The 22,121-nt window shown below is 37.8% G+C and overlaps 1 long non-coding RNA gene across 8 annotated transcripts in view; it reads right to left on the bottom strand.

Moving 5' to 3' along the window:
- LOC311436716 overlaps positions 1-16,544 on the bottom strand; it is a 149,683-nt gene extending 133,139 nt beyond the window's left edge. For all 8 annotated transcript variants that reach the window (XR_014693050.1, XR_014693051.1, XR_014693052.1 and 5 more), the window contains exons 1-3: positions 16,353-16,544; positions 9,275-9,412; positions 3,245-3,345 (exon numbers count right to left, since the gene is read on the bottom strand). This is a non-coding gene — a long non-coding RNA (uncharacterized lncRNA). The remainder of the gene's footprint in view (positions 1-3,244; positions 3,346-9,274; positions 9,413-16,352) is intronic.
- Between the last annotated feature and the right edge of the window lie 5,577 nt (positions 16,545-22,121).

Here is a 22,121-nt window from a genome sequence, read left to right as displayed (position 1 = left end):
CAACCTTCATTCAAGCAACTAAGCAACTCCTCAAAGTAAAATATGCCAGAAGACTTCTCACTTGCATTTTATTCCTAACTTAATATTTGATTTAGGTCTGGTAAGAGTCTGGCTTCTTATGTCTTAGTTTTGTTTCATGTCTATCTAGATCTAAGATACATAAACATTTTGAGGTAATGAAAGTCTCTGTCCCAACATGCAATATCTACCACATTTTTAATGATAGATTAGAATTCCTGTTAGAACCCCTTTCAGCTCTGCTTGCTTATTAGTTTCCTATGTCTAGAGGAATATGTTTATTTCTGGTAAAAGGAAAGATTGATCCCACTGTGGATGTGTCACTTCATTCCCTTTTGATCATCTCCTACCATGTCCCCTGCTGAAGGAACACAGAAACATGTTACCGAAGGACTCGTCTTCCTGAATATGGCATTCATCTGTTATTCTGTCTCCTGTTTCCTATTTGTTTTGGTAACTTCATCATTCAAATATAGCTCCAGAGCTTTGACGCTAATACATACTCATGTATACTGCAAATTCAGAAAGATATGTAACAATGCAGTTTGTTTAGCAAAACATATCACACACATATATGCTTATAGTGCACATATAAATTGATTGTCTCTGTTAGCATATTTTATACATTTGCCTCTGTTAGTATATTTTATACATTAAATATACTAAATACCTATCTGATATGAGAAAATACTTCATCAGGAGTATCATCTCAGTGTCTTGCAACAATATCTGCTTGAATTCTCTACAACTAACTTTCTTAGTAACACAATTCTTATAGGTATTTCCTTATCTATTATTGTGATGAGACTCAAGGGAAAACTTAAAATACTCATAAAAACTTGAAGGTATACTAAACGTACTAATCTCACTTACGAATAATGTAGTAATTGCATTCATAGTTTACCAAAAGAAACTGTCATCAAGATCAAGAGACAGCATTATCAAGTGTCTACAAAAGTGCTAAATCCATCTGTCTTTCAGATAATCAGACTGAAACAGAATATTTTCTTTAATGAAAAACAAAACAGGTTATAAAACAAATGAGAGGAGAGAATCAATTATGGTCAGGATATTACCCTGAAGGGAATTATGTTTTAGTACTAAATAACAGAGGAAGAACTAAGCTGGTCAAACGTACAGATGTGGTACAATTTAAACAGAAATGAAATTGTTGGGAGGTTATGGAAAGTTATCTGCTAGTTATATATAATCATATTGTTAACTTTCATTAAATGGATTTGCAATACATTTCTAACATTCAAATCTCTTATTTCATTACTTTTATAACAAGAACTATTCTGCACAGTACTGCTCCTAAGATGAATGCCCTACCTCTTTTGCTGTGAACTTCTAATTGTACATGGAACATAAAGTGATTGACAGAATACTAACTAATGTTATCTTAATCACAAAATATTACTTTCTGAATAATATCTACTGCTTCAGTACACACACAGGAATTCATGAAATTCATTGATTATTCAGGCTCTGGTCATAATGAATCGTGCTCAATACAGACAGCAGCAACTTATCCAATTCAACATCAGTTGAAAGAGTACAGAAAGCACATATGCTTAGGAGAATACAAACAATGAAAATAATCCAACTAACTAGACAAGCAAAAACCATGACCTACACTTGCTAAGTAAGAAGTAGAAGAAAAGCAAGTGTGTACTTTTTTGTTTTGAATCCTGTGAAAAAATTAAGTATTATTCACATACTTCCCCTCACCCTCTCCTTTATGTTCAGCCAACTTCATAGCTGGAAAGTTGTGGGGAAGCATTTGTGGTTTTTTGTTTGTTTCAAAGCCTTGTTTTAGGCATAGATGTCTTATATTGCAAGATAATATAATATTAAGTAGGTACATACACATACAATTTAAATAACATATTCTACATCTTGGATTCATTTTTTAAGCTTACGCCTCTACATACATCTTAGAACACTGTCCTATAAGAGCAAGTGCTTTTTTTTCCAGTATCTGTTCACTACTGCCAGACACTTTTGAAAGATTTTCTCGTCTGACACCAGCAAACATGTAAAACATTCAATCACCCATAAATGAGCAATTTACATATTGTTTCTGCAGCTCCAATAGTGGAAAACTATGACCTACGCCAGCAAATTTCATCCCCAGATTGGTGTAGCTTAGCTAGTAACAGTGGGACACAGAATCACAACGTAATGATCACTGTGGCAGAAAGCCTTTCAAAACAGTGTTTTACAATGTAATGAGATTGAGAATCATCTTCGCTAGAAGAAAAATCCTTACTCTTTGTCCCAGGACAGAAAAATATATTCAGAACAGAAGGTAGACTTCCAATATCTAGTAAACAAGATCTGTACTTTAGCCCAGTACAACCTTTGGTGTTTAAACACATGAATAAGGAACCTGCAAATTTACTTTCAGGATTCTTTACTGCAGCATGTGGGTAGAGAAAATAATACATCTGATAGGAATATATTTCACAGAGGTCTGATAGCCACTTCATAAGTAGCAGCACTATACTTTTATCACCCTCATCACCTTAAACCTTCTTGCTGGTTGTCTAACAGCTGCTGGCCACTTTCCCCTAAAAAAGCCAGGCATCTTACAAAGTTTTAGTAATCTTTAACTTTTGAAAGTCTCTGTTTCCTTGATGTCAATTCTATCTCCCCTACCTGACTAGCTAGAGCATCCTAATAGCTGCAAACTAGCAGAAACCCTGCGTGGAGCTCAGCCTTCTCCTTGTAACTGACAACACAACAGCCCTCTACCCACCGACGCTTTGTTCTTCAAGACAGACAAAAAGGGAGGAAACTTCATTGGGAAGCACCAGTTTAGAAATTTGACATTTCAGTGCATGATGCTCACTTTCATCGGCAATAAGCTCTCAACTTTAATACTGAAAAATAATGAAGAAGAGTGAAATCAAAACTGACACTGTGTCTGCTTAGACTCATGTTGCTTATATGCTCCCACAGAGTAGAATAATTTTTATCACTTATTTTTTGAAAGCATTTTGCTAGTGAATGAAAAAATACCTTTAACTATATATACTCCTTGATTATAGTAGTCGATTTGGTCTTAAAAAGGAAAATTCAAACATGTTTCTGTCACGTTAGTCCATAGATTCCCAAGTAATGTTACATTAGTACCTTACAATGGTAAAAAAAAAAAAAAAAAAAAAAAAAAAGTATACTATGACTACCAAATAAATTCTGTTTGAAGCACTTCTAGACTTACCAAAAGATGAACTATTTTGGGTTTTAGCTTTGTGTTATTTTTATTGCTCCTTCCTCTTTCTTCCCTCTTTTATATTTCGTCCCCTAATGAAGAGCTGAAACCTGTGTGGAAATGAAAGAAGATATTCTCCAGTTACTACAGGTGTATATGTGTATTGCTACATTTACTACAGAAATACATATAAGCATGTTTTCCGTCCCATGTCAGTTACTGCTGTTTCCCTCTATTTATTACTCTCAATGTATCAGGGGAAAAATATGAAGAGGAAAATGAAAATAAAGAAAAAGGGAGAGAACAACACTATTCCAGAACAGCAAATGGCTGATATTTGTCTGGAAGCTGGGAGACCTGAAGCAGGTAGTTAGACACAGTTATTTGGACTTGGGTCTCCGCATGTCTACATGCCAAGTCCACTCTACTTGCTTTTCTAAGAAAAAGGAATTAGTGCCTTTCATTTCAAAGCATGAAATTGTATCTTAAACTATCATTCCAAAGCTGACACATTGTCACATAAAGCTTGTCCCAAAGAATATTCATTTCCAAAACAAAATATTTAAATAAGAATTTCAACCACTACTACACTTCTTAGAAAGAAGTGAAATACAGGTTGCCCAGGGAGGCGATAGAGCCACCATCCCTCGGAATGTTCAAGAAAAGGTTAATGTGGTACTCGGGGACATGGTTTAGTGGGTAATATTGGTGATAGGGGGATAGTTGGACCAGATGACCTTGGAGGTCTTTTCCACCCTTAATGATTCTATAATTATATATATAAGTTACAACATTGCACGCTCATGACATAGAAAAACACTCGCAGAACAGATTCTTAAAGTTACTTGATAAAATGGTCACTAGTGTTCATAAACACTTCAAAAGAATTTTGAACAACGTTAGGAATGTGATTTGAAAGTGAGAGCAAACTGATTCAGGTAGAATGCCAAAAAAAACAAACAACAACCATCCCCACCCCTGCAAAAGAATAACACCAAAAAAGGTACATAAAAGGCAGACTACTTCCACCAACATGCTAGGAGTTTGTCTTATTATGTTTTCCCAATACTTTAACTGAAGAGCAAGTCTCAAATACTACATGAATTACAGAAGAAAGCTACACAGCAAAAAATCAAATGTTTTGAACAAAATTACTGCAAAATCAGTTATTCTGATTTGCACAGTATACAACAACACAGTGTGTACATCCAACACATTAACAGTCCTGTTGTGGTCCTGCAGCTTGCTACTACCAAAATTTCTGTCTTAGGATGTAAAGCAAGCTGTGGGGAAGGCAAAGATTAAAATGTTGACCACATTCACTGTGTGAAGATGTACTGGGTCTGGCTGGAATGTTAACTTTCCAGTGAGAGAGCGGTTGTGGGGTTTAGCTGCCCAGCACGGTAAAACCACCACAGAAGAGTACACATAGGTGCTCTTTGTTTTTCAGTGATTTTTCAGCTTATTCTACTAAGATTTTAATTTCAGCAAATCTAGAGTGGTTCTGTTGTGTCGATCTTTCCCTCCGTTTTTTTTTTTGTTTGTTTGTTTGTTTTGTTCAAGAGCCAGCTTGTATCATTCAACATATTTTCCACCTCTTTCTGTTCTATGGCCTTTCCTGTTTTCAACATCTTTTCTGTCATTATTTTTTTTTTTTGCTTTGTATGCATCTCTTATAAAAAGGCACATATTTTTCATTCAAGGAGCTTAAAGTTCTGGTTATTTGCCACCAGCTGAAGGAATACATATTGCTGTGACTGCAGTGCACACCATTTAGTCTACATAATGGTTTAGTCTCTAGTTGAAAGTAAACCAGAAAATCTGTGGAAGTACCTTGATCGATTCCCATAAAAGTAATTGCTACCCTCATATGCTGAACAATTATTTTTCCTCTTTACACAGGTTCCTGGTTGAGAGTTTACTGCACCCACTGTTCAACATGGTTTATCAAACACTTCTGAACATACTACAAGAAATACAGGACCTATATTAAAAGGCCAAAAATGTAGAATTTGGAGATAATATACAATGAACTGTCAGTGGGAAACATTAAGAACATCTCCAGCTGAAGGCCCTGCAATATAGGAAAGAAAAAACAAAGGCATCACAGTATAAATAAATAAATAAATAAAAATTTAACATGTCTCTATGAACTTGAGAAAACAAAATATACCCCAATCTAGAAAGCAAAATAGAAAAGAAAATGCAAACAAAACCATGGTTATCATATACATGTAACTGCCTGGAGCTTATAAGGGGGGGGAACACATTGGTGGGAAGAGGCAGCAAAAACAGTTTCTGACTTGAAATTTATGTGAATCTGCAAAGTCTTTGCAACTTCATGTGTTGGTGGAGACAAGGCCTCTACAAGCCAGTTCTAGGAACATGCAGTGATTTTAAAAGGCAGCAAATAAAGGAACATAAGTGTTTGATCTTTGTGATCAAATTACAAATCAGCAGGTGGTAAAAAATTTATTTCCTCTCATTTCCATCACAAATAGCTAACAGACCTTTAAACATTGCATGTACACAACATAAGACAATAAAACAAACACTGGTTCACGCTGGATATACTAGGTTCAGTGTTCCCCATTCTGAATTTATCTCCTGAAATTCCCCCAAGCATTTCCATAATTCTTCCCAAAAATTTATCAGTCTCCATGCTAGACCATCTTATCTTTTTGACATCCCTATCATAACTGAAATGTCATTTTATGTTTGCTCTTTTGATCGCCCTATTAATTTCCAGTTTAAATATACTCCTGACCAATTTATAACTGCTATATATTTCATATTATTGTTTAGTTTAAGTAGTTGCTCTTCCTCCTCAGTATTTACCATTAAGTTTTTTTTAAGGTTCATATTCTTAAACTTCTTTAGATGCTCCATTCTCTTACTCAGCCTAGTGGAAATAGCACCGCATCAGAACAGACGGAGTATATAAAATTATTAACTTTGTGTGCAGTGAAGTTCATTTCTCCTGCTTTCTACTTCCGTAAGCAAAGCAATAAAAATATTTTAAGTGTGATAGAGATAAGAAGCACTAAAAGCCTTGCAAAGACTATGCAGACAGCTATCAACCATTACCACATCACCAGTCTAATTCCAGTCACAGGTCTCTCAGTTGAAGAGAGGGAGAGAGGGAAAAAAGAAAAACAAACAACACCCCTCCCCCCCAAAAAAAACAAAACAAAACAAAACCAAAAAAACTTATCTCATAGTCAGGCATAGCATCAGTGGCAATTATATTAAATGATGCCTCAGACACTGAACATTCAGAAATAAAATTACTAGACCACAAGGGAAGTCCTTCCTTCTCTCCTTCTCTGCCACCACTCCCTAAAATGTTTAAGATCCATAAAGTCTTTCTGTCTCTCATTTGTTCAAGTCTATTTTGGTCTCCCAGCTTTTCAAATGTGTGCCAGATATATTCCAATTGTGCCAATAATCTTCTTCAATTAAAATCAAGTCAGCCGAGGCATGAAACCACTAGGAGCTGTAAGATCTACAGAGACTGCAGACTACACACTTTTACTTTGGTCAAGACAGATTCTAAATTTTTACATCATTCCCCCACACAGCCTTCATTAGCTTTCAGAATTTTGAATATAAAGTTCCAAAGTGAAGCAGCATGTTTTATATATATGTATATATATATATATGTACATGCACACATTTAAGATAAATCAGCTAGGAATTAATATTTGAAATGTCATCTGCCTGGCTGTGCATAGCTTTATTAAATATTGTATACATTTCTCTATTGAAAAAGTCACTACAATACTTCATAACAAATAAAAATAATTAATTAGAATGAGCTTTAAGTTTGTCCACAGAACCCATTTTTTTTAATTATTCAGTATCACTACTAATGACTTCTATTCATAAAATTTTAAAGCTGAATTACATCTAGACTTTCACACAAATTAATTGCTTAGAGGAAAGGACTCATGGTCTAAGCTGCAATATAGGAGAGGGATTCACATCTGATTGATAAATGGCACTGCAGCGGTCATATTTTCCTTTCCCTTTGGAACAAAGCCAACTCTGAAGTGACATCTCTGAATTACAGGGTTTGCTGAAGGTTAAACCACTTAAAGGAAAAAAAAAAATATATATATATATATATATCATTTATAATCTGTAAATCTCTCTCATGATTCTTACTTTCATCCTAGGTTGAGCACTTCCAATATAGTCCGATATCATAGGAGCCCCACACAGAGCATAGTGCACCAGTGCATAGAAAAGGAAGATGCTGCCATCATTACGAGCACAAGAACTTTGCTTAAAGCCATTTGCTAAAGTGTAAAATAAAGTGCAGGAGCCTGTATTAAATGCTTCATTGATTTTTAATCAAAGGGAGAAATTATATTTCTATTTATTATTTATCTATCTTCAAAATATGAAAAATAATTCTAGTGATAATTGTTGAATTTCTGTAATGGTTAGCATTAAGTATGTCTAGATATTAATACACTATTTTTAATGAAATGCCAGTTGGGTACAGAAATTCACTCACAAGCACACATACAAACCCTGTAATTCCGTGTTATAAGCTTTAGAAGCTGCACTCACTTCTGTTGAAACATGCTTTAGCAGGTAGAATATTAATAAAAAGTTACTTGTATTTAAGTTCTATTTTTGCTATCGCAGTAATAGTGTTGTATTTCTCACTGGACTATTTAAGCTTTTCAACATATTGTTATAGTACACATACAATACTGAATTGTAAAGGGATTATTTAGTTACTTAGATTTCAAAAAATGTAGAGGGCAAACTACAGTGCAATTTAATTTTTTTCCATGCAACAAAAACATGAAAAAAAAGAGATTTTAATAAACAAATGTTTATAGGTTATTCAAAAAACATTCTGTAATATCAGGCAAAGCATGAAAAATATTCTATCCAAACACAGAGGCTAGAACAATGTTTTACTTTCAAGATGTTTGAATTTCTGAAAGTGAAAGTGAGAAGAAGCTGAGGAGGAAAAAAGGACATTTTGAATAATTGATTAACTTTTAGTCAAAGGCCTTAAATAAGATATTCCTACCTCTAGAGTAATCATTTAAGTTTTACCAAAATAGCTTAATCACTGAAATGTTGAGACTCCACATGAAATGAAAGTTTGAACGCTTTGTATACACCTTTTTTTATTTTTTTCGTTTTCATTTAATAAAATAATTGAAACAAGTTCTTTAGGAAATTACTCAATGAATGGTATTCTTCAACTGCATGTCTTTTAACTCAGAGATGTTAAACTACTCTCATATGAGAGTTGGTCCACTATCACTACTCTCATGCCATTAGTTAAAGTTCAGTAATGCGCATATCTGGAACATAACATGAAGTAGACTCTGATTCACGTAGAAATAAAGAAGATCAGTTGCATTTTATATCTTAATAATAAACACTACTTTTGTACTTATGGCATTTAGTATTCATAGACCTAACACATTTGCAAACGAAAACAAATACAGACTCACTCTCTTACACTAGCTATGGTAATTACGGTGTCTCTGGTTTTGGTAGAGTAAAATAGGATACAAAATTAAGTCTCTTATCAGGGAGAAAAACAACTGCAATTAGTACAAGTTGTGTGAAAACTCTCAAATACAGAACTCACAATATATGCATGGAAAACTCGCTCCAAAAAGACTGGGGAGACCAAAAGCAGGGCCTGACCAGAGACATGGCTGTTCAGGCCTCTGGCTGCAGGGAGGGCCTGAGCGAGCCTGCTGCTGCTGGGGCAGGGCAGTGGGGAGACTGCCTGTTCTCAGGGGGAAGGTCTGCTCGCCATGGTGGCTAAGCTCAATGAAGAGGTGGAGTGACTGAGGGGCATCAGGTCACATGTGCAGGAGATTGACTAGTGGACTAACTCCCTGGTGTGCCAGAAGGAAGGCACTGGAGAGATGCTCCCCAGAGGGTGGTGGAGCCCCTGCCCTGTCGCTATCAGGCAGAGGGAGGGGACCAAAAAGACAAGGAGGGTTAGAAGTGAGTCCCACTTTGGCATCACAGACAACCCCACTCCCTACCTACCTTGCTTCCCCAGGTGCCCCTCTGTAATAGGTTTGAGGCCCTGGATCTTGAAGGAGAGGTAGGTGAGCATGTGGTGGAAGGCCCACATACAAGGTCACATCAGAAGAGGCAGCTGACACCACACCTCAAGACAGCCTCCTGAAAGAAAGAAAGAAGGGTACTTATGTAATGAGATTCCCTACTGAGAGGAACAGAGGACCCAATATGCCGAGTTGACCCTCATTGAAGGGTCAACTACCTAGAGCCTGGACCAGGGATATCACAAGGACACCCTCCAGCCTGGTGTGCTCCACAGACTACCTACACTACTGATCTTCCAGATAGGTGGGGAGGAAGCTGCATCCTGCAGCGTGAGGGGAATAAGGAAAGACTTCAAGGCCTTGGGACGGTTGGTGAAAGGGTCTGGAGCACAAGTCATTTTCTCTTCCCTCCTTCCATTCTGGGGTGAGGGCATGGGACAGAATAGAAGGATCCAGTCCATAAATGCTTGGCTATGAGACTAGTGCTACAAGCAGGGCTTTGGGTTCTTTGATAATGGTTGGTTTTATAAGACACCAGGCCTGACAGTAATATGTGGGAAAGGTTTATCTCACAGGGACAAAAGGCTTCTGGGACAGGAATTAGCAGGGATCACTTGGAAAGCTTTAAACTAGATTCAAAGGGGGACGGTGTTTTAGCTGGGCTTGCACCAGTGGAGCAGCACTCTAGCAGTGATGAAGACTGAGAGACCTCCCACCCTCCTAGAGTGAAATCAGTGCGCTCAGCTCACTGCCTGATGTGCCTGTACACCAATGCATGTAGCATGGGGAATAAACAAGAGGAGTTAGAAATCCGTGTTCAATCAGGAGACTGTGATCTAGCAGCAATCACAGAGAATTGGTGGGACAGCTCACCTGACTGGAATGTGGTCATGGACAGGTATGTCCTTCTCAGGAAAGATAGGCCAGTAAGGCGAGGTGGTGGAGTTGCTCTTTATGAGAAAGAGCAACTACATTGTACTGAGTACTGTCCAGGGTTGGATGAGGAATGAGCTGAAAGTCTGTGGGTGAGAATTAAGGGGCAGGATACTATTGTAGGCGCCTATTACAGGCCACCAGATCAGGATGAGGAAGTTGACGAAGTCTTCTATAGGCAGCTGATTGCAGCCTCATGAATGCAGGCCCTGGTTATTGTGGGGGATTTTAACTATCCTGATGTTTTCTGGAAGGCCTGCTCAGCCAGCCAGCCAGCCTCCGTCCAGGAGGTTCCTTCAGTATCTTGATAACTTCCTGATGCAAATGGTGGATGTGCCAACTAGGAGAGGAGCGCTGCTGGATCTTGTCCTCGCTAACAAGGAGGGGCTGGTTGAAGCGGTGAAGGTTGAGGGCAGCCTTGGTTGCAGCAACCATGAGATAGTGGAGTGTAGGAACTCATGTGGCAGGAACAGAGTACTGAGCAGAATTGCAACCCTGGACTTCAATAGGGCCAAACTTTGGCCTTTTCAAGTATTTGCTAGGGTAAGTCCTATGGGACAAGGCACTTGAAGAAAAAAGGGCCTGAGATAGCTGGTTAGGATTCAAGGACTGCTTCTTCCGAGCTCAAGAACAGAGCATCCCAACAGGTAGGAAGTCAGGAAAGAGAGTCAGGAGACCTGCATGGTTAAACAGGGAATTGCTGGGCAAACTCAAGTGTAAGAGGAGAGTCTACAGATCATGGAAGGATAGGCTAGCCACTTGGGAGGAATATAAGGCTGTTTTCAAAAGATGTAGGGAGGCAACTAGGAAAGCTAAGGCCTCCCTAGAGTTAAATCTTGCAACAGGGGTCAGGGGGACAACAGAAAGGGCTTCAAATACATTTTGGATAAAACTAACACTAGAGGCAATGTAGCCCACTAATGAACAAGGTGGGTGCCCTAGTGACAGAAGATAAAGAGAAGGCAAAGTTACTGAATGTCTTCATCTCTGTCTATAATGCCAGAGGCTCTCCTGAGGAGCCCCATACCCCTGAGGCCCCAGACGAAGTCAGAATAAAGGAGGAGTTTGCCTTAGTTGATGAGGGCTGGCGTAAGGACCAATTAAGCAAGCTGGACATCCACAAGTCCATGAGTCCTAACGGGATGTGTCCATGGGTGCTGAGGGAGCTGGCAGAAGTCATTGTTAGACCACTCTCCATCGTCTTTGGTAAGCCATGGGCATCAGGAGATATGCCTGAGGACTGGAAGAAGGCAAATGTCACTCTGGTCTTCAAAAAGGGCAAGAAAGAGGACCCAGCTATCTATAGACCGGTCAGCCTCACCTCCATCCCTGGTAAGGTGATGGAACAAATTATCCTTGATGTTGTCTCTAGACATACCAAGGATAAAAGGGTCATTAGGGGCAGTCAACATGGCTTCACCAAGGGGAATTCATGCTTGACCAACCTGATAACCTTTTATGAGGATATAACAGGGTGGATAGATGATGGAAAGGCAGCAAACATGGTGTATCTTGATTTCAGTAAAGCCTTTGATGCTGTCTCCCACAGCATCCTCGCAGCTAAACTGAGGAAGTGTGGTCTGGATGATCAGGTAGTGAGGTGGACTGTAAACTGGCTGAAGGGGAGAAGCCAGAGGGTTGTGGTTAATGGGACAGAGGCAAATTGGAGGCCTGTATCTAGTGGAGTGCCTCAAGGGTCAGTACTGGGACTAGTACTGATATATTCATCGATAACTTGAATGAGGGATAGAGTGGGCTGTCAGCAAGTTTGCTGATGACACTAAACTGGCAGAAGTGGTTGACACACCGGAAGGCTGTGTTGCCATCCAGTGGGACTTTCACAGGTTAGAGAATTGGGTGGGGAGAAAGTTAATGAAATATAATGAAGGCAAGTGAATAGTCCTGCATCTGGGCAAGAAAAACCCCAGACATCAGTATAAGTTGGGGAATGCCCTGCTGGAAAGCAGGGAAGGGGAGAGGGACCTTGCGGTCTTGGTGGACAGCTGGATGACCATGAGCCAGCACTATGCCCTTGTGGCCAAGAAGGCCAATGGCATCCTGGGGTGTATCAGAAGGGGTATGGTTACTAGCTTGAAAGAGGTTCTTCTCCCCCTCTACTCTGCCCTAGTGAGACAACATTTAGAATACTGTGTCCAGTTCTGGTCCCCTCAGTTCAAGAAGGACAGGGAACTGCATGAGAGAGTCCAATGCAGAGCCACAAGAATGATTAAGGGAGTGGAACATCTCCCTTACCAAGAAAGGCTGAGGGAGCTGGGCCTCTTCAGACTGGAGAAGAGGAGACTGAGGGGTGACCTTATTAACATGTATAAATATACATAAATATGTAAAGGGCGAGTGTCAGGAGGATAGCACCAGGCTCTTCTCAGTGATACCCAATGATAGGACAAGGGGCAATGGGTGTAAGCTGGAACATACGAAGTTCCTCTTAAATATGAGACAAAACTTGTTTACAGTGAGGATAACAGAACACTGGAACTGGATGCCCAAGGGGTTGTGGAATTCTCCTTCTCTGGAGACGTTCAAAACCTGCTTGGATATGTTCCTGTGTGACATGATTTAGGTGTTCCTGCTCCAGCAGGGTGATTGGACTAGATGATCTTTCAAGGTCCCTTTCAATCCCTAATATTCTGTGAAAACTATGGTACTTCTTAACCCATTAGGCAGAGAGGAAAGTGAGTGACAAATTAATCCGTTGTGTTATTTCTAATGCATAAAACAATGACAACAAAAAACTAAACAGACCTTCCTAAAATACGGAAAAATGACTCAAGAGGATATGAACTCCCAATCATTTTGTGAGAAACTCTCTCTAATGTAAATCAACGTTGACTTTTATGGAGCTACAGTAGTTCATGCCAGATGAAAGTCTGGATTTCATCAGAAATTTTTAACTGTAGGAAGGAACAATAAAGAAACTAAGCTTCTCCATCACTAATTAGATATTAAAAATAGTAATAGACATAATCAAGGGGAACAAGAGACATCAGCATAAATTTTGTCCAAAGCCATGCTGAGCTACAATAAGATTATAGAATGTAATGCCAAAGATGATTCAGAAAACAGGAGAAAAAAAATCTGAAAGGCTAATGACAGTGCTATCCAAATCATACCTGGCAGGAATACTACAAAAACCACATCTGTTGTTGGGAATTGGATCTCCTCTTTGAAGAGGAGAGCTACCTTAGGTTATTTGTTGTGGCTGTCATGAAATGAAACATCAAAGTGAAACTGAAACTCACTGTCATATTCCAAATCCCAGGAGACTGTCCTCAAGTGCCTTCTGGTTATAGGAGTACAAGATTCCTTTACATATTATGAATGGATGAGAAACAGGTATACTATATCAAAGGCTATGAAATCTGGATTTTAAATTTTCAAGATGCCAAAACTTCTCACATTCAATGAATGGAGATAAACTGGAATGGAGTAACTGATGGAATTTTAACGTGAGTTTTCATAACTTTACATGAACTAAACTCAAACTCAGCAGCTGCATCTATGGGTAAATCAAATTTGCCTGGCTTTGCAAACAAAACTGAAAACTTCTATTTGTGATGAAATCTGGCTACATTACACTACTAAACATTACACTATGGAAGGGGTTACTCCTTTCCATGTAAAACAATATTGTATACCGCAAAGGTCCTGCTGTATCTACCCCAGAAGTATCAGCATCCATTGTCAAATTTCTATTTATTTATTTATTTTTCTTCAGGAATTCTACTGAATTATCCAGGGTTATTTTTTTCCAGACATCAGCAAACTCAAAATTTACCAAGTAGTCTCTCAAGACTGTGGTTCTTGTACTAGGAACTAGAATTCATCTAATTTTCATCTAAATTTCTAACTTCTGAAGCTCTTGTTGCTCTTTTTCATGTAGGCAAAACATCATGGAAGAAAGGAGTAGTGCTTAGCTATTCTGTGCCAAACAGATGGAAAACCATCACAGTAACATTTTTTTTTTTTAAATAGTATACCATTTACAAACAGTTTTGCTAACCAAGAGTAATTTTTCCAGTAATAGTCAAAGCCTAAAATCACTAAGTTAAAAAGTGTCTAACTGTCCCAAATATAATAGCATTCTGAGATAGAATTCGAATTCATACATTTATTATTTTAAGAAACCTAAAATCCCATATAGTTAGAGCATATTAATTATGATAGACTAAGCATCGGAGTTCACCATCCAGAAATACTTCACCAGAATCTCAGAATAGCAAAAGCTGCATCTAATTGTTAGGCTTACAAAAAAGGATGCACGACTTTCTGACTCCATGACCATTTCAGGACTGGTATGTTGTAGAAGTGAGGTAATAAGATCACCAGTGTCATTAGGGAATTGCTAGCAATCCCTGCCCCACTGACAAGTTACATTTAGCAGAACTGGTTTTAATAATTTTCAAAGAGCAGCCAGCATCTGAAATCCATTGTATAAACAAACTTAATAGGAAGAAGAAAAAAAAAAAAAAAAAAAAAAAAAAAAAAAATTAAAAGGGACTCCCAATGTTTTATTTTGCAAATTATAGAGTTTATGGACTTGAGAAACTGCATGAAAGGGAAAGCTGAATTACTATCCATCTCTTAAACAGTCTCAGAGACAGAATAACCCCCTCTCTTTTAAAGATATTCCTCCCAGCTCAAGGACTAACACATTTTGCCAAGGTATGTTTCAAGTCTTGCACTCTCCACTGACAGCAACTGCCTTGTACCTGAGCTGGTCTTAGAATCAATGCAGCAGGTATGCTGGGAAAACATTTAACTAATCAAATTCCCTTCAAAGACAGTATCCCAAAATCCAGTGACAATGACTTTCTCACAGTTCTTCTATCATCGGTCTCCCCTTTTCTATGAAGTCATGACAAGAGATCAGTCACATCATCCCTGCTCCGCTATGTTTCAGTTTTCTCTTTTGTTTTGGCATGGTTTATAAATGTCTCAGATTAAGGCAAGGCTCCATCTAGCTCTGTGGCTTATTGTCACACAAAGGCAGAAACTTAGAACCCCTTCCCTCCCCATCACTAAAAAAAAAAAAAAGAGAGATGCGTTAGGCCTGTAATGGTGAATTTTGATGCACTTGCTGAATTTAAGAATAACATACAAGTTACTCTCCTTGCCAAGAGGCTAACAAAAAGAAAACAACAACAACAACAAAAAAAGGAAAAAGAAAAAAAAGGAAGAAGAAAAAGAAGAGACCAAAAAATGCCACAAGCTACAAGAAAGCAAGCTAGACACTACTGTTTTCTTGCCTGCTGTGAAAAGCAAGCTCAGTATCTACAGAGTCACAGAAAGAAGTAGAGAAAGACTTAACACAATTAGTTTTCAGTGTTTAGAAAAAAAGCATCAGCTTTTCAAGCTGGCAGTACTAAATCAGCCATCTGTAAAGCCTACGTAACATAAGCCTCTCTTCCTGCAGACTGAGCTGGTGTTTCTGTACTGCTCCACAGCAACATAGAGCTGGAGAAGACAGCCCTGACCTGAGCTCATGAGGCACAGATCGACAAGGAGCAGCATTTTTAATGGTTTAAATGCTTACCTGCAGTCTTATGCTGCACGTACAGGATATTATTTTTGCTAGATAAGAAAAAGTTCAGACCATTCCTTGTTCCAGTCATGGATGTGAAGCTACCAATCGTTAAGGGTCCAACTTATGCTTTGTTGTTGCTGTGGCTACCAGCAACGTACTTTGTCTCGCTGCTGGCACTTTCATTTCTTTATGCATGCAACATCATGAACACAACAGCATTACACATGTGCGAAACATACACATATGTCTATCAGAAAGAGCATGACCCTACCTTTAATATTTTTCATTATCCAGTTAGGCAGAGAGAACATCACAAAAAAAGATTTCAAATGACTCCCACTTCTGGAACTTCATCTAAGTCATTAAACAGTTATCACGATTCAGCTTTCAAAATACCCTTCAGTCACCTATATTGATAAATACTGCACCACCGACCTCTGTGTCTGGTTATTATGCCGTTGAAGGGAGGCATATGTTTAACCAAGAAACATTCACATACTCTCTTCAACCCTTTAACTCATAGGACTCAGATCTAGGTAGGGCTGTTAACAACACCAGCTTCACTCCCAACAAAACTTACTTTCAGTGAAAGCATCATTCCTCAAGCGTTGCAACAGAGTCCCACAGAGACTACGTCAATATCAGCTAGTCTATTCCAGCAAAATAAAAAGCTGCAAAAATATCCCAAGAGAGAAAGGATACCCCTCTGCTTTAAACCTTATGTGACCAACTCTTTTCCAGTGGGCTCTAATGAACTTAGGTGGTTTCCATTTAACAATTTAAGTGGATACAAATTACTTTTTTCTTTCCAGGTGGTAGTGATAAGGCTGTTGGTTTCAGGTGAGAAAAAAAAAAAAAAAAAAAAAAAAAAAAAGTGAAAGCAAGCCTCCATCAAGCAAGTCTCTAAAATCCTCGTTTTCCTAACTCCCTCTCCTTTGGAATCCATGATTTTGGTTTTGTTTCATTTTGCTTTTTAACTGGAGGTTTCACTGAGGAACAAGCTGTAGTTTCTTTGGCATATAAAAATGTGCTTATGTAAAATGGTGTAGTAATGATCTTTCTCACTTAACTCATTCAGATCTATAAATCACTCTGAGATACTTAGTCTAATGCAAGATAATAACTCAAAATAGAATTCTCGTTTAATTTCACTGCAATTAAACCAAATAACACACAATATATCTTTTTCTGATGTAACTCTCAAGTTTATCCACCTTCACCAGTATTTGTATCGCTCTTTGCGATACAAATATCCTGATCCTGTGGCAGTAGATATTTAAACAAGATTCCAAGATTCTGCTTTCAGAGAAACAGCAGAAATAGGTTCTTTTTTGAAGTCTCCTTTCATCATTATGGTTATCCAATGACATGTTTTCCCAGAATTTCCTCTTCATAACCACTATGACTTCCAGAGCTACAAACTTTAACCCACCTCTCTGCACCCCCACTCCCCCCTTCCTTCCTTTGCAATACATTTTCATTTCCATTTGCAGCTCAGGGCAAATGTCTTTCCCATTGAACGCATAGACAATGTAGAGATTTTATGGAGCACCGCCTTTACAGAAATAGTCAGAAATCAATCAACAGTAATGAGAAGAATACATCAGGACAAAATGGAGTTTTCAAAAATATGCTTTCTGAATTATCTTTTCTCATAAAAGCTCACTGTGTTATGCAGACAATATGATCCATATTATAAGTTACGGAAACAAACCGACACTTAGGTCCAAAGTTGACTGAATGCAACTTTACTGAAGAATATAGATGACCTAGGTTATAAAAGCAATAATAATAAAGGCAGTACAATACTATTCTACCTAGAATACAGACAGCACTTTCCTACTGAGTACATTTGTACTGTTTGTAGCTGTTGTGACATGGTCAAGCACCTCATTACAAGATTTTTCCACGAGAGGAAAGATGCTTACTTCTTGTGCACATGCAGCCAGTATTGTATTCTGATAATCATCCTAATCTCTGAAGCATAAGGGTTACATATGTAGGTATACAATATGCCAGATAACACTTAAAGAACCACAGGCCTATTTTAGCAAAGTCTGGAACATATTATTGCAAATACATACGTATTTATCTTAGAGATAAGTGAGCAATTCACAGAAGATAATACACCAGCTGCTCTTTTACTTCTGACAATGGACTGCAATTTCCAGGAAGGTGTTTTGTTTGATCTCTCTCATATTTTTAATGAACAGGAAAACAACTGCTAGAGTATTTAGGGGTCAGATTTCAAAATGAGAACTGTCTTGGTCAGCTGCAAGATTGCATATGCAGTTTCTGGTGTACCTATTGTTCCCAGATTAGAAAATCACGATTTTATAATCAGGAGGAAATATTAACAGAAAAAATATGGTTTGGGATGTCACAGACTGAAGTTTAAGGGGAAATTGATGGACGAGCAGAGTAACAAAAATTTGGAAATTGTTTACCTTTCTGTTTTCTGAAACACATAGGCCTTTGCCTTAAGCATTATTATAATTGAGAAAGAAAAAATTGTTTTAGCCTTCTAAATCTTTTCAGTTAACATTCAGAGAGATAACTGCATAGGTATTGTTTGGACTGTGATTTTTAAAAAATGTAAACAGCCAATTCCATAGGAACATCCAGGACACAAAAAGTGAAGAAGCACACGTGTAAATTTTAGTCTTAGATACCACAGTATTGCTGTGAGATTATGATGTAAGAACACCCTTCCCAGGCCCTTCTGAATGAACCTCTAGCTCAGTGGGCTCTGACCCAAGCGGGAAGGTGGGAATGGCCAGGGAAGAGTCTCCCTCAGGCAGAACCAGACAGCTTCACTGTCTTGCAAATCTCTCAGCTAGACGTCATGTTTCCATATACAAAGGCATTATCTTCTGAAAAAAGGCTTAGTGTCCGCTGAAGTTAGCCATAATACCCAAAAGCAATTTACATAGGCCAAGCTTGAGGCCCACAGAGAATAAAACTATGACATTAGACAACTCTAAGAGTCTGATTCAACCTTCTGATCACACTGACACCATAACCAGATATCTCTGGGGCATGTATCATTCCCCAATCTTAACTCTCTTGCTCCATCTGAAAGGGAAATTGGGGAATTTGGGTGGGAACAGCAAGCTCCAACGTAGATAGAGTTTTGGTAATTTCACTACAAATAGGTGGGCATAATACGCTATCTGGTCTGATTTATTTCCAAATTCAGTCAGTCCCTATGCTATAAGCACATGCCCATTCAAGTAAAATTATTTGAAATTACTATTAATTGCAGTGCAATTCTAACATCTCTGAATTTGTCACAAGCCAGCTAGTTTTAAACTGTCCATTTCCTCTATTTTAAAGAATCATTAAATATCTTTCCAGTACATTAAGTGCACAGCAGAGAGCAGTGACAAGAAGTCCTGATATTTTAAGATAAAATAATTTTAAGATGCACAAACAAAAGCATGTTTACTTCAGTCACATTTGTCATGATATATTCCTCAGTATGGTCTTTGCATTTGTACCATGGTAGGAATAGGAACACTTCCAGTATTTCACCATAGAACTGAGTGATTCCAGATCTGTGTGCCCCTGTGGTGGGAAGTCATCTGCATTAATCAAATTACTGGGGGGAACAAAAAGGAGGAAATGAAGTGATTTAACCTATGTGGCCCTTTCTAGCATTAGAAGACTTATAAATGTTTTAGATCAAATACTCACGTTTTCTTCAGCAATTCACTTCAATTGATTTTAATAGTGGAATTGCAGGACAAATTACATAGCACCTATCCTAAGATCATACAAGTAGATGTTCACAAGGTATTTTGAGTTGTATTAGAAATTGTTCAAATACTAGCATGTTTTATAATACCAAAATTATAATAAATTTATCCACTTGTTTGTGATTAAAAGGGTAGTTTCATAGATACAGTTTTGCCTTTCATGAGGTGTTTGTAAACAATCATGCAGCAGCTTACCATAATATTGTTGCTGGACCACTCCACTGACCATGTCCAGGAATGCTTCCACAGACTCTCTGAAGATGATGGGAGGCACGTGCTCCCAGAGCACATCTACACTAGGCTGTGGAGAATAAGGCAAAGAGACATGATCTGATTCTCACTGCACTAACACATGGACACTGGGCCATAAGACCACAGCATCACACCCAATTTTTCTGAGACAGTTAAATAACGCATCTACACTGCCTCTAGGACTAGACATAGAGCTATGTCTTGTCAATACTACTTGGGAAACAACTGATATGAAATTCAAATGCATGGCGTAAATGTGCCACAGAGATGGGTCTTTCCGGACTCCAGTGAGGTGACTTTGTGGCCCTGCTTCCCATCCTGAGACAATTTTTAGTCCTGACCTTTATAAAAAAAGGTCTTTCAGTCTCCTGAAAAAAATAATATATCTATATATATATATAGATATATATAGATATATATATTTCTATATTGAATATAAAGTGTCTTGAGGCCAATAATATTTACATATAAAAGTGTATGGGATACAGGCAGGGTCATATGAACTACAAATTGGTATCTCTGTAGATGGCAAGCATTAAACAAAGACAGGAAAATACACCAGCTATGTTGGTTATCATGCTCTTAAACATAGGTTGAATCCCTGCTTTTACATCTTAGTGAACTGAGTTATTTATATTTGAAGCTGTTTATCTGTACCTAAACTTGCAAGCATAACTTGTGTTTCACTTTGAGAGGTATATAGCATAGTTTCAATTTAAGCAAGCAGATGCTCAGCATCTCTGAAAATAAAATTTATTTATTTATTTATTTATTTTAACGCCATGTAGACTTGAGCAGTTATTGAGCACCACATTTTGTTTTATATCACCATTCCATCCCACACCTCTCCCACAGAGAACATTTTGGAAGCATTATGGCATTACTGTCCAAGTTCTACTGAGTCAACTCATGATTTCAAATATAACTAATTTCTATGTATATTGGCAGTTCATCCATGTAAGGTATGTAGTTGGTGTCTACGGACTTCATGTTCTTGGGTGAAAGGCTGTGAAGGGGTACTTTATCCTCTTTTACTTCTACTTTTTGCATTTTCTTGAAGCTGATGCTTTTCTCATTTGGGACATAATTATAATTTAGTATCTGCAGTGGGGTGTATTCTTTAAAGTATTTTCATCCTTGTGTTTTAGCCAGTCATGTACAAAGCAGTAGACACAGAAAAACATAACACAAGAGAGTCAGTTACCAAAAATCACTAGGAATTCAGAAAAGGTCACAGAGACTAAATATAAAGGTTGTGTCAGATTTATGAACTAAAGTAGATACTGTATATTCTAGCTTCATTTGGCACGCATAGTTCATAGTACTTCAACTTGACTTTTTTTGCAGCATCATATTTTTTTAATTACAGCAGTGAACTGGATGAGTTAAGTAGCTCCTGATTTCCTTTTTCAATAAGCCCTTCAGACTGAGGGGAAAAGCCTTCTTAAGCCTGCGGCAGAACTGTGCTTGCAGCAAGGCTGTGTCTGAATTAGCTAACCTTCCCTAGCTCCCATTGATGGGACCTGTGGACCAGGGAAGAATGTAAGATGGTTCCTAGTATGCTTTGGAGAAAAAGATAACAACAAAAGGAAGGACATGGCCAGCAAAGCACTTACATTTATCAACACAGCTCAAGATTATTTTTTTCTTTCTTATTTCTGTTCCCTCTGTCATCTTAATTGTATTTATATTATAAAATGTTATGTGTGTACATGTATATATAAATGAACATATATTTCTGTAAGTATGTGTACATATATAGTTAAAACTTTACATTGAAATGATTCTTTAAAAAGTTCCAAATTATGCCATAAAATATTTCATGGGTGCACTATGATATTTTCCCCTTTAAATAAACTTTATCTGTGATTATATATGTATATTTTTTCATGCCACGCTTAAGAAATCTACTTGAAAAAAGTTGGCTAGGTACTATTGTCTTTGAATGATGTTACACCGCATCCTTAGATTTCAATGCACTTTTTTTTTTTTTTAACTGTGCTTTTTTGTTGTTTTTTACCGTGTCTGTAATAATTACCACTAGTAATGCCTAAATCATCTACAAGAAAATAAACATGATTCAAACAGACACCTATATGGTGTTGATTAATAATTTTGTTGTACAACCTAAAGATAAAAAACTGCCCTGCCCATTTCTAAGGCCCCAATTTGATCAAATGCAAAATGGCTCTAGTTATTCAGGGCTGTGGTATTTCAGCCACAGGATTTTTTCAGTATTTACAGTTCTCAACAGTAAACAGCTGCTTCTGGTACAATGAAGTCGAGGAAAAGAAAGGGGAAGAGTTTCATTATTTAGGTTACAGACCATCATAAGGTCA

Source organism: Aythya ferina (assembly GCF_964211825.1).
Source record: "Aythya ferina genome assembly, chromosome: 4".
In the NCBI taxonomy this organism is placed as follows: Eukaryota; Metazoa; Chordata; class Aves; order Anseriformes; family Anatidae; genus Aythya; species Aythya ferina.
The sequence above is the reverse complement of the archived record's forward strand: the minus strand, read 5'-3'. Positions and strand labels throughout refer to the sequence as shown.